The sequence below is a fragment of the Lathamus discolor genome, chromosome 1 (assembly GCF_037157495.1).
Source record: "Lathamus discolor isolate bLatDis1 chromosome 1, bLatDis1.hap1, whole genome shotgun sequence".
NCBI classification, from domain to species: Eukaryota; Metazoa; Chordata; class Aves; order Psittaciformes; family Psittacidae; genus Lathamus; species Lathamus discolor.
Window position 1 is genome coordinate 72806030 of NC_088884.1, and position 8218 is coordinate 72814247.

An 8218-nucleotide genomic window follows, 5' to 3' on the forward strand; every position below is an offset into this window, starting at 1 on the left:
TTCCCCTCTGCTAGTCTGTGACATATGATCACCAAAGACTCAGTTCTTTGACTTAAAAGGCTTTTTGTTATTTTATTTCCAGTAAAGAAACATGGAAATTAGAAGTGGTTCTACAACAGTCCCGAAGGAAACAGAAAAGACTTCGTGCCTAGTGACTAAGCCTGTTCTACGTAAACTACTCCACTCTTTAAAATCTCATTGAGATAAAAGATCTAGTGTCACAAGGGTGCTAATTCTTCTGCTGACAGCCTGTGCAGTGGAACCATAGCTCAGTTTAACTACTGGAATTAGGAATACCTCCTGAGATGCCTTGGTCATATCCAAGGCTACAACCCTACATCTTCCTGCCATTTGGCTGATGCACTGTCCTGCTCCTGCCAGTGCTGTGACTGTAGGATTGGAGCACTTGCACTCTTGAAATAGCTGAGACCTTTTGCAAAGCCCATTAAAAGTGATGCATCTTTTTGTTATGGGTTTCACTAGCTTTGGCTCAAGCACTCGAAGACACTGCTGCTGCTCAACATGAATCCTGGAAGTAACCTTGAGTAAGGAAGCCAGCCTAACATTCTGCAGGCTAATCGTAAGTGCCTAAAGAACAAGATGAAGTGTGAGATGGCAAGTGAGTAAAAAAAAAAAGTAACAATTGTTATGTTAAAAAGCTTTATCCTTTGGCTAATTACAAAATTCAATACGAAATTACAAAAATTACGAAATGCAAAGTCATCAGAAGCTGTATGCAACTTCCTGAAAGCAGCTGGCCCTTGTCTCTCTGGGAGATGGCATGCCAAAGCAGCAGCGTGACTTTGCATGAGCCAGGCCTGTGTTGGTGTTGATCTGCCACATACTGTGAGCACACTGGACTGGAGCTAAAATGCCAAAACTCTGGTGAAGAGAGACCACCCTGAATTTCAATTACAGCGTTGAGTAAACCCTTGGCTTTGGGAAAGCTCCTTGGCTGCTGCCTAGTGTTGTGCTGCTCGTTCAGTAAAGTGCTCCCACTGTCCTGCAGTCATCAAGTGCGTGTTGTATTTTATGAAGAGGTCTTTAGAAATCTGCAGTGTGCTGAATGTGAGAGATTCAGTGTCGTGAAAGAGTGCGTAGGGTAAAACCCTGGGAAATGGATTCATTAGCGTGCCAGGGAGCGATGTAACATTGCTGATATTATGTTAAGCGTTTTTCTGAAACATTGTGCTTTTATGTTTCTTGGTTTCGTTTGGTTGACTGGTTGTTTTTTGGGGGGTTGATTTGTTTGGGTTTTTCTGTGTCTGTAAAAATAGTTCTGCTCTGTGTGTGTAGGTGCAATCCTACTTACTGCATTTGCTGCCTGTTTTCCAAGTTGGATTGGTCTTCTCCATGACTTTTTGCAACTTACTGCAGCATTTTCCAGTCTACAGACCAGAGTCAGTCCTCGTGAGATGAACTGCTACTGCGCAGAGGCAGCAAAGTGGTGCTGAGTCTGACATCGCTTCTGTCTGCAGAGCCAATAGCTCTTGATGCTGGTGTGCTAATGAGCCAGAGGAACACAGAGGAACCTTCCTTTTCCAGCAGAAGTGGGAACTGTGGCCACTGAGATCTCTTAGGAAGCAGATCTCTCAGTATTTAACCCTTAAAGGACAAAATGTTCTGCAAGGTCAAAAAGGTAAAATCACGGTCACGGTTCCTCCCCTTGTTCCTGCAGCCACCTGCAAGAAATTGAACAAGGGGAAGCAGTTTTAGAAGAGGTGGAAGGAAGAGAGAGAAGTAGATGAGAACAAAGCATGAAACAGTGACACCCGTGTGGTCTGACAGGCTGCAACGTTAGAGCAATGTGTCCTCATTACAAGCTACTTCTCCTCTCCTGGACTGCTGTTTAGACACTGCTGACTTTGGTATGCAGCCTGTGCAGAAAAGAGAACTTGCTTGTGAGAACCATTCCAGTTAATGGGACCAAGCTGTTTTGTGCAAGAAAGGGCTGGAGAACTGCTCTCTATGGCACACTGAATTAGAGCGGACATGAATCCACATGATCCATGTTCAAGTTTTATGAATCTTGCTACCTTTACTTGTCTATCATGACAAGATACTGGTGCTCTGAAATGTCACCACTGGTATTTTACTGTTTGAGGCCTAAACAGTACAAGAGGAAGAGTACCATCATACCTCTGAAAATGTCTGGTTTATGATGAACTACCTGCATGGTGACAGAGATAGAGAAGGGCAGAAATGTTTAAAAAGGCTGAGTATGATCTATCAACAGAGCTGATTGGTGCAATGCCGAGTCCTCTGAGCCAGGTCTACACAAGGTAATCCCAGATCAGTTGTGATGACCAGTGTGGCACAGAGGTTTCCATTCCACAAGTACAGCGCTGTGGGCCCAAGCTGGCATTCCTGGATACCTCTATGTTCCATGCTATAGATCTACCCAGCCTGGGCAAGCAAAGGCATCTACTCCATCTTGTGGGTCCCTGAAGCTGGCAGATATATCCGCGACTCAGAGTGCAACTCTGTTCTATCCTGTTCAGGTGCAGACCTCACTCAGGAGTGCTTACAGTCAGTGCTGCCATCAGCTTGAATCTGGGGGTAGCTGAACACTGCTGCTGTGTCAGATGAGGTTTTGTGACACTCCTTCTCATAACTTGTCCAGAGGGAACTTGGAATTCTTTGCAGATGGTTGCTATGTCTAGAGCGTATTCATATGTCCCATTGCTGGCAAGGGCTGAGAGGCAAAATAGCTCACAAATCCTGTGACCCATTGGTTGATGCATTGCTTTTATTTCAAAACCTTTAATTCTCATCCACATCTTCCCTTTGTTGCTTGATCTGAAATGGATCCTCTCAAGCTTCCAGGCTGGAAGGCTCCCTGAGAGTCTGTGACCTACAGGGACTGAGCTTTTAACAGCTGGCACACACAGCTGTGGTCATGTGTCCACGATGACTTTGTCTTTCCTGAAGCTGGGCATTGGGCAAGCAGATGCATGTCAGTACATTCAAGTTGTTCAAATCTCCAGACCAGTCTTCTTGGAAAGAAAGTGCAAGCAGGAGTAGTTATTGTGATGCTGGTCGTCAGCAACCGCAAGAGTTAGGAAAGCAAAGCTGACAAATGGGGAGAGAATGGAGAGGAGAGCAATAAAAATAATAAAGCTTCCATAATTAAAACCAGTAGAGTTGAGGTAAAGAGAGCTGGGAGTTTCCCCTACTGTTTAGAAGCCAGAAGCAAGGCATACGTGTCTGTAACTTTGTAACTTTTCCTTACATATATAAAATGTAAAGACTGGTTCAATATAATGCTGATTTTACAATGCTTGATTGGACTTTGTATCTTGGGGTTGTTAGGAGAAAAGCACACATAGCCTGGCTTTAAACATGAAGGGAGCAATGAAGATCCATCTGGTCTCTTAAAATGCCTGGAGCAGAGGGGTCCCGAGACAGGGAGAGCTGAAGCTTCACTGGAGCAGCTCAGAGCATCACCACTTTTGGGAATCAATGGAGATGGTGAGCTTTGTGCTCCATGAGGGATCAGTTGCTACCGATGCCTCTGCACACACAGGGTTCTTCTCTATTACCTGGTGCAGACACTGTGATGTCAGCCGTGCTTCTAATCTTCCGAGGAGATTTCTGACTCCGTTGGATTAATGTCCTAGGCCTGAGCAGCCTGGAAGTCAGCTGGACCTGTCTGAACTGCCTGCTGCCCTTTCAGAGGCATCATTCACATAGGTAGTGTTTCCTCTTCCTATGGTTGTAATACTTATCTCCAGGATCACAGACAAAGCCAACAAGCTTAGAGATTTTTGCAAATGCTGTCCCACAGGAGCTTGAATTTATGAATTGCCTTCATTTAGCTTTACATTTTGGTGAGAAGTGGTGAGCGCAGTGCCCTGGCTGGAGCAGGAAAAAGGCAGCTTCTACACGTGTCTTTGTGCGTGCCTGTTTCTGTGCTTGCATAACTCAAAACACCCCAAACCCAACACTGCACACAGGGACAGACTGCTGAGTCGGGTCGTGATGTCACCTTCATCTGAGCTACTGATCTGTAAGGTTCGTCTGGCTTTAGCATGCTGAACCTGCTCGTTCTGCAGGGGTGTGAAGTAAAGGACTGCAGAGAGGGTTCCTTCTAGCTCCAACCCTTCTGTGGAGAGCTTCCCGGAAAGTAGGTAAAACAGCAAACAATCCCATGTGCTTACGGTGTCACTGATAATAGCGGTTGGTATTTGGTTTCACTGGTAACCTCTGTGGAAATCTGTGTGTGCTGGAATTGCAGGGTTGTGGTGACAGCAATCACTCATCCCCATGTGTCTCGATGCACCCCTGTGTTGAAAAAAAGGTCCTTACTGCCCTAGTCAATAGGCCATCTACTGTCCAGGTGTCTCCTGTCAGAAGAGAGAGCTGTTTGTTTGTAAATTCTTTCCAACAAAAGAAAGAGAATCTGTGGGCTGCCTGATTCATATCAGTCTTCTCAGATGACGATAAAGTGCAGAGCAAATCTTGTGAAAGAGGTGAAGCTTGGACTAAGGCTGTATGCAAAAAGAGGTATTTAACATCTAGTTAGCATCTAAATAATAGTAATAACATCTAAATTGTTATCAATAAAATTAGTTGTTGTGATTATTATTATTAAACATCATTATTAATACCTTCTCAAAGAGGACCAAGATTTGTTGTGGCTTCTCTAGGGAATGCCCCTCTCCGCTTTGAAAAGGTATCCCCTGCAGAAAGAAGAAAGGAAACTGCCTCCTGTCCCACGTACCCTGCTTGGCAGAGATAGGCAGTGCGTAGTGTAATAGCCTCATAGAAGCCTCAGCTGCCAGAGCCACTTTTTATTCCAGGGAAGGATGACCTTTGTATGATGATGCCCCCATGCCTAAATCTTCAGATGTGTCGCCAAATACCACGTATTTGCACCTTCCCTGCAGAAAACACAGCTGCTCCTTGTGGAAAAGTAATATGTAGTGGTAAGGCATGCTAAATCTGATGTAACGAAGGGAAATTCTTCTCTGACTGCCAGCAGCGTATAAATGGCCCTCTCTGAAGAACGGAAGGAAACACCAAAATCTGGGAATACCTCTGATAACAGCCAAACCAGATTCTTCCCCAAAACATCCCTCCTGTTCGTGTATGGTTTCATCTTTATCACGGGTGTGAACCAGACTGCACCGTAACAGATGGAAAAGTTGTTACTGATGTCAGGAAATCTTGTGCTGTATTCCTGTGATCAGGAATCTTCCTCTGTGTCCAGTGATCTGTTGAAGCTGCTTCCCAGCCAATGTCTGTGGAACTGCCAGAAAAGCAGAGTTTTATGAATCTATGAAGTTCCCCTTTTTATGGAAATACTCTGGAATACATCCCTCAGGCCTGTTGTAGGTGTGGAGGTACACCAACAGCTTGAGGACACTGAGGCTGTGGCTGTGTTCATCAGCTGAAGGGCACCCAGACTCCTGAGCTTTTGCAGTGTTGGCTGTGACACTTGAATGGCAGTCAAGAATACAGGAACCTGGCAATATGACTTTTAAAAGGCACTGGGGAGAATAGGCAACTGGATCATTGTCAATTGCTTTTGGACACTCTTGGAAAGCTATAAACACATGGAATTTTGGCTTTGATCTCAAAGAATTAAATGTGTTTAGAAAAGTTGCTTTAGTCAGAGAGTGCAATCCCTACAATATAAAAGAATTGGCTGGATAATGGGTGAAATCGCAGTGGTGCCAACCTGGAGCATTAAGGAAATACTCTCCTGTTTTGGTTGACTGAAGTAGACAGGCAGCTATTGGTGGTTCTTTTAGCCTGAGGACAGAGGTTTGAATTGCTTTGTCTTGTTGGAATATGCCGTGCATCTTTAGAGATAAAACAGAAGTGAGTAGAGATAAGTGAACTGCACTGAGTAAATAACACAGTATGGCATGTTGTATAGTGTACATAGTCAAAGGTTTCTATGCAATGTACAGACTTGGGCTATTCAAAAGTATTGTTGCAGTGGTATGCTTGCTCGACTCACGTCAATGGCATGTTTATTTTCAATGTGTTTCAGAGACTATGTAATTATAATGCTAATAGATGGTTCTGTGCTTTGCTTTATTGTATGGAACCTGAACAGTGTTTTCTAAGTCATTTCAGCATCCATTTGTAGATTGATACTATCATGGAATGGTTAGAGTTGGAAAGGACCGCAACATCATCAGCTGGTTCCAACTGCCCTGCCATGGGCAGGGATGCCTCGCACTAGACCAGGTTGCTCAAAGCCCTGCTCAACCTGGCCTTGGATATTGCCACGGATGGAGCATTTGCCACTTCTTTTGGCAACCTGTTCCAGTGACTCAGCACCCCAAAAGGGAGCTCTGCGTTGGCCGGGAATCGAACCCGGGTCAACTGCTTGGAAGGCAGCTATGCTAACCACTATACCACCAACGCCTGGCAGTTCTTTCCCAATCCTGTTGGATGAGAGAAGCTATTGCAGTTGGATGAGAGAATTGGTAGAGGGCTGAGAAACAAAACACAACAGAGAAAATGCCAGCCGCAGAACACAGTGGGAATACAGTTAAACCCAATATATTATAGCTTCAAGGTTAACACTATTTGTAGGGGTAATGGAACACTGGTGCTGCTCATTTTGAATGTTTGTCTCCTCTGTGCAAAAAAGGGGCTTGGATCATAGCTACAAAGCATAGGCAAACAACTAAAAACAGAGGGGGCTTGAAACAGAATATCCTGAACTGATCCATTCATATCTATGTAGAAGAATGACATAATACACATGTAGTTGGTGGAACCATTTGCATACTGTATGAAGGGCTTTATTCAGCGTTTCTATCAGAGACTTGTTGGATGCTAACGTGAAGAGCTGGCAAGGGGTGGAGCACTTTGGCTCCAGTTCAGGAAAGCATAACATTCAGCACTCAACAAGATTTACTGGTATTCTTGAAGATAAGCACGTGTTCAAGTGTCCTGCTGGCCTGCAGCCTGCTTGTGTAGCACCTTGTAGACCAACTTTAGAACGTTGGAGTGAGCAGAGAAGTGTTAGCTAACGTTATCAGAACCAGCATCTGGTGCACTGGCCTTAAGCCCCATCCCCTTCTTTATCAAAAACAAATCTGGAAACGTTCCAGACTGGTTTGGAAAGAATCCTTGCAGGACTGACCCCTGTGTCTTGTAGGTTTCTGGCAAAACTCTTGTTGCCTTCACTGGGCCAGGGTTTGGTCTTCAGAGTCTATGCAGAAAGGAACACCTGTCCTGTGCCAAGGCAGATGCTGTGGTGGCTGTAACTCTCTCTCAGCAGCTCAGCGAAGGAATCTTTGTTCTAGTGGTAGATCATCAGCTGCTTTGTGTGCTCTGGGATGATGGGCTCTTACACAGCTGGCTCTTGTGGGCTGCAGTGAGCAGCTGGGCACAGGGCTCTGCTCACATGTTGCAATCAGGCACTTGCAGCAAGGTGCAGCTGTGGGCGCCATCTCCATCAGTCCCTGCCTTCCTCACGCAGTGCCACACCACCCATGCACAGGCAGACGTGACAGGGCTTGGCCTTGGGCTTGCTATGGCAGGTATCTTATTAGTAATCTAAAGAGCATTGAAAACTTTCCGTGGCACAGGCAGTGGTGTGCTGGTCCCTGTGATCTTGGGAATCCAAAGGAAAACTTCACCATTCCTCTTCTGGCTACACAAGCATGAGCTGCAGTGGCATTTTTGTTCTTGTTCTGGTGGGAGTGTAGCGTGAGTTTGCTTCCTTGGGTAAAACACCGCTGCTGTCTTCTCTGTGGTATGTTATGCCTGGCAAGAGTGAATGATGGAGCTGAGTCTTGGAGCACCTTCTATCTTCACAGCAGGCAGGCTGCTAAAGGGAAAGCCTTTATTCATCTATGAATGTTTTTTTGTCAGCTATTGCAAACCACAACTTGTTTTCTTAGACACGTACATGTGGAAATATTCTGTGTTCTGCATATGCTTTCAACTATCAAGGGCACAAACCTCACTGGAACTCTGTAAGAACTGTGATCACTAGTTATTTTTTAAATTATAGACAAAGGAGGACAAAAAGATGTATTTGGAAGACTCTGTCTTCCCTTTGTTGCTCAGATTGTCAAGACACGAAATGATGAAGTCCCTTGAATCTGTCTAAATGGTTTAGGTGACAAGAAATTCCCCCTACAGCATAACTGCATATGTCCAATTCCTCTGATGTTTAGCTGATGACTGCTGGTCAGGCAGTACAGGCTGGTAACTTCCTGAACTCAGAGGGCTGGAGCACCTCTCC

At 45.0% G+C, this 8218-nt stretch overlaps 1 non-coding gene across 1 annotated transcript; it reads right to left on the minus strand.

Annotated features, from left to right (window-relative positions):
• Positions 1–6309: 6309 nt before the first annotated feature.
• On the minus strand, positions 6310–6381 carry TRNAG-UCC (transfer RNA glycine (anticodon UCC)). Its single transcript has one exon. It is a non-coding gene; the product is annotated as a tRNA-Gly (tRNA).
• Positions 6382–8218: the final 1837 nt, after the last annotated feature.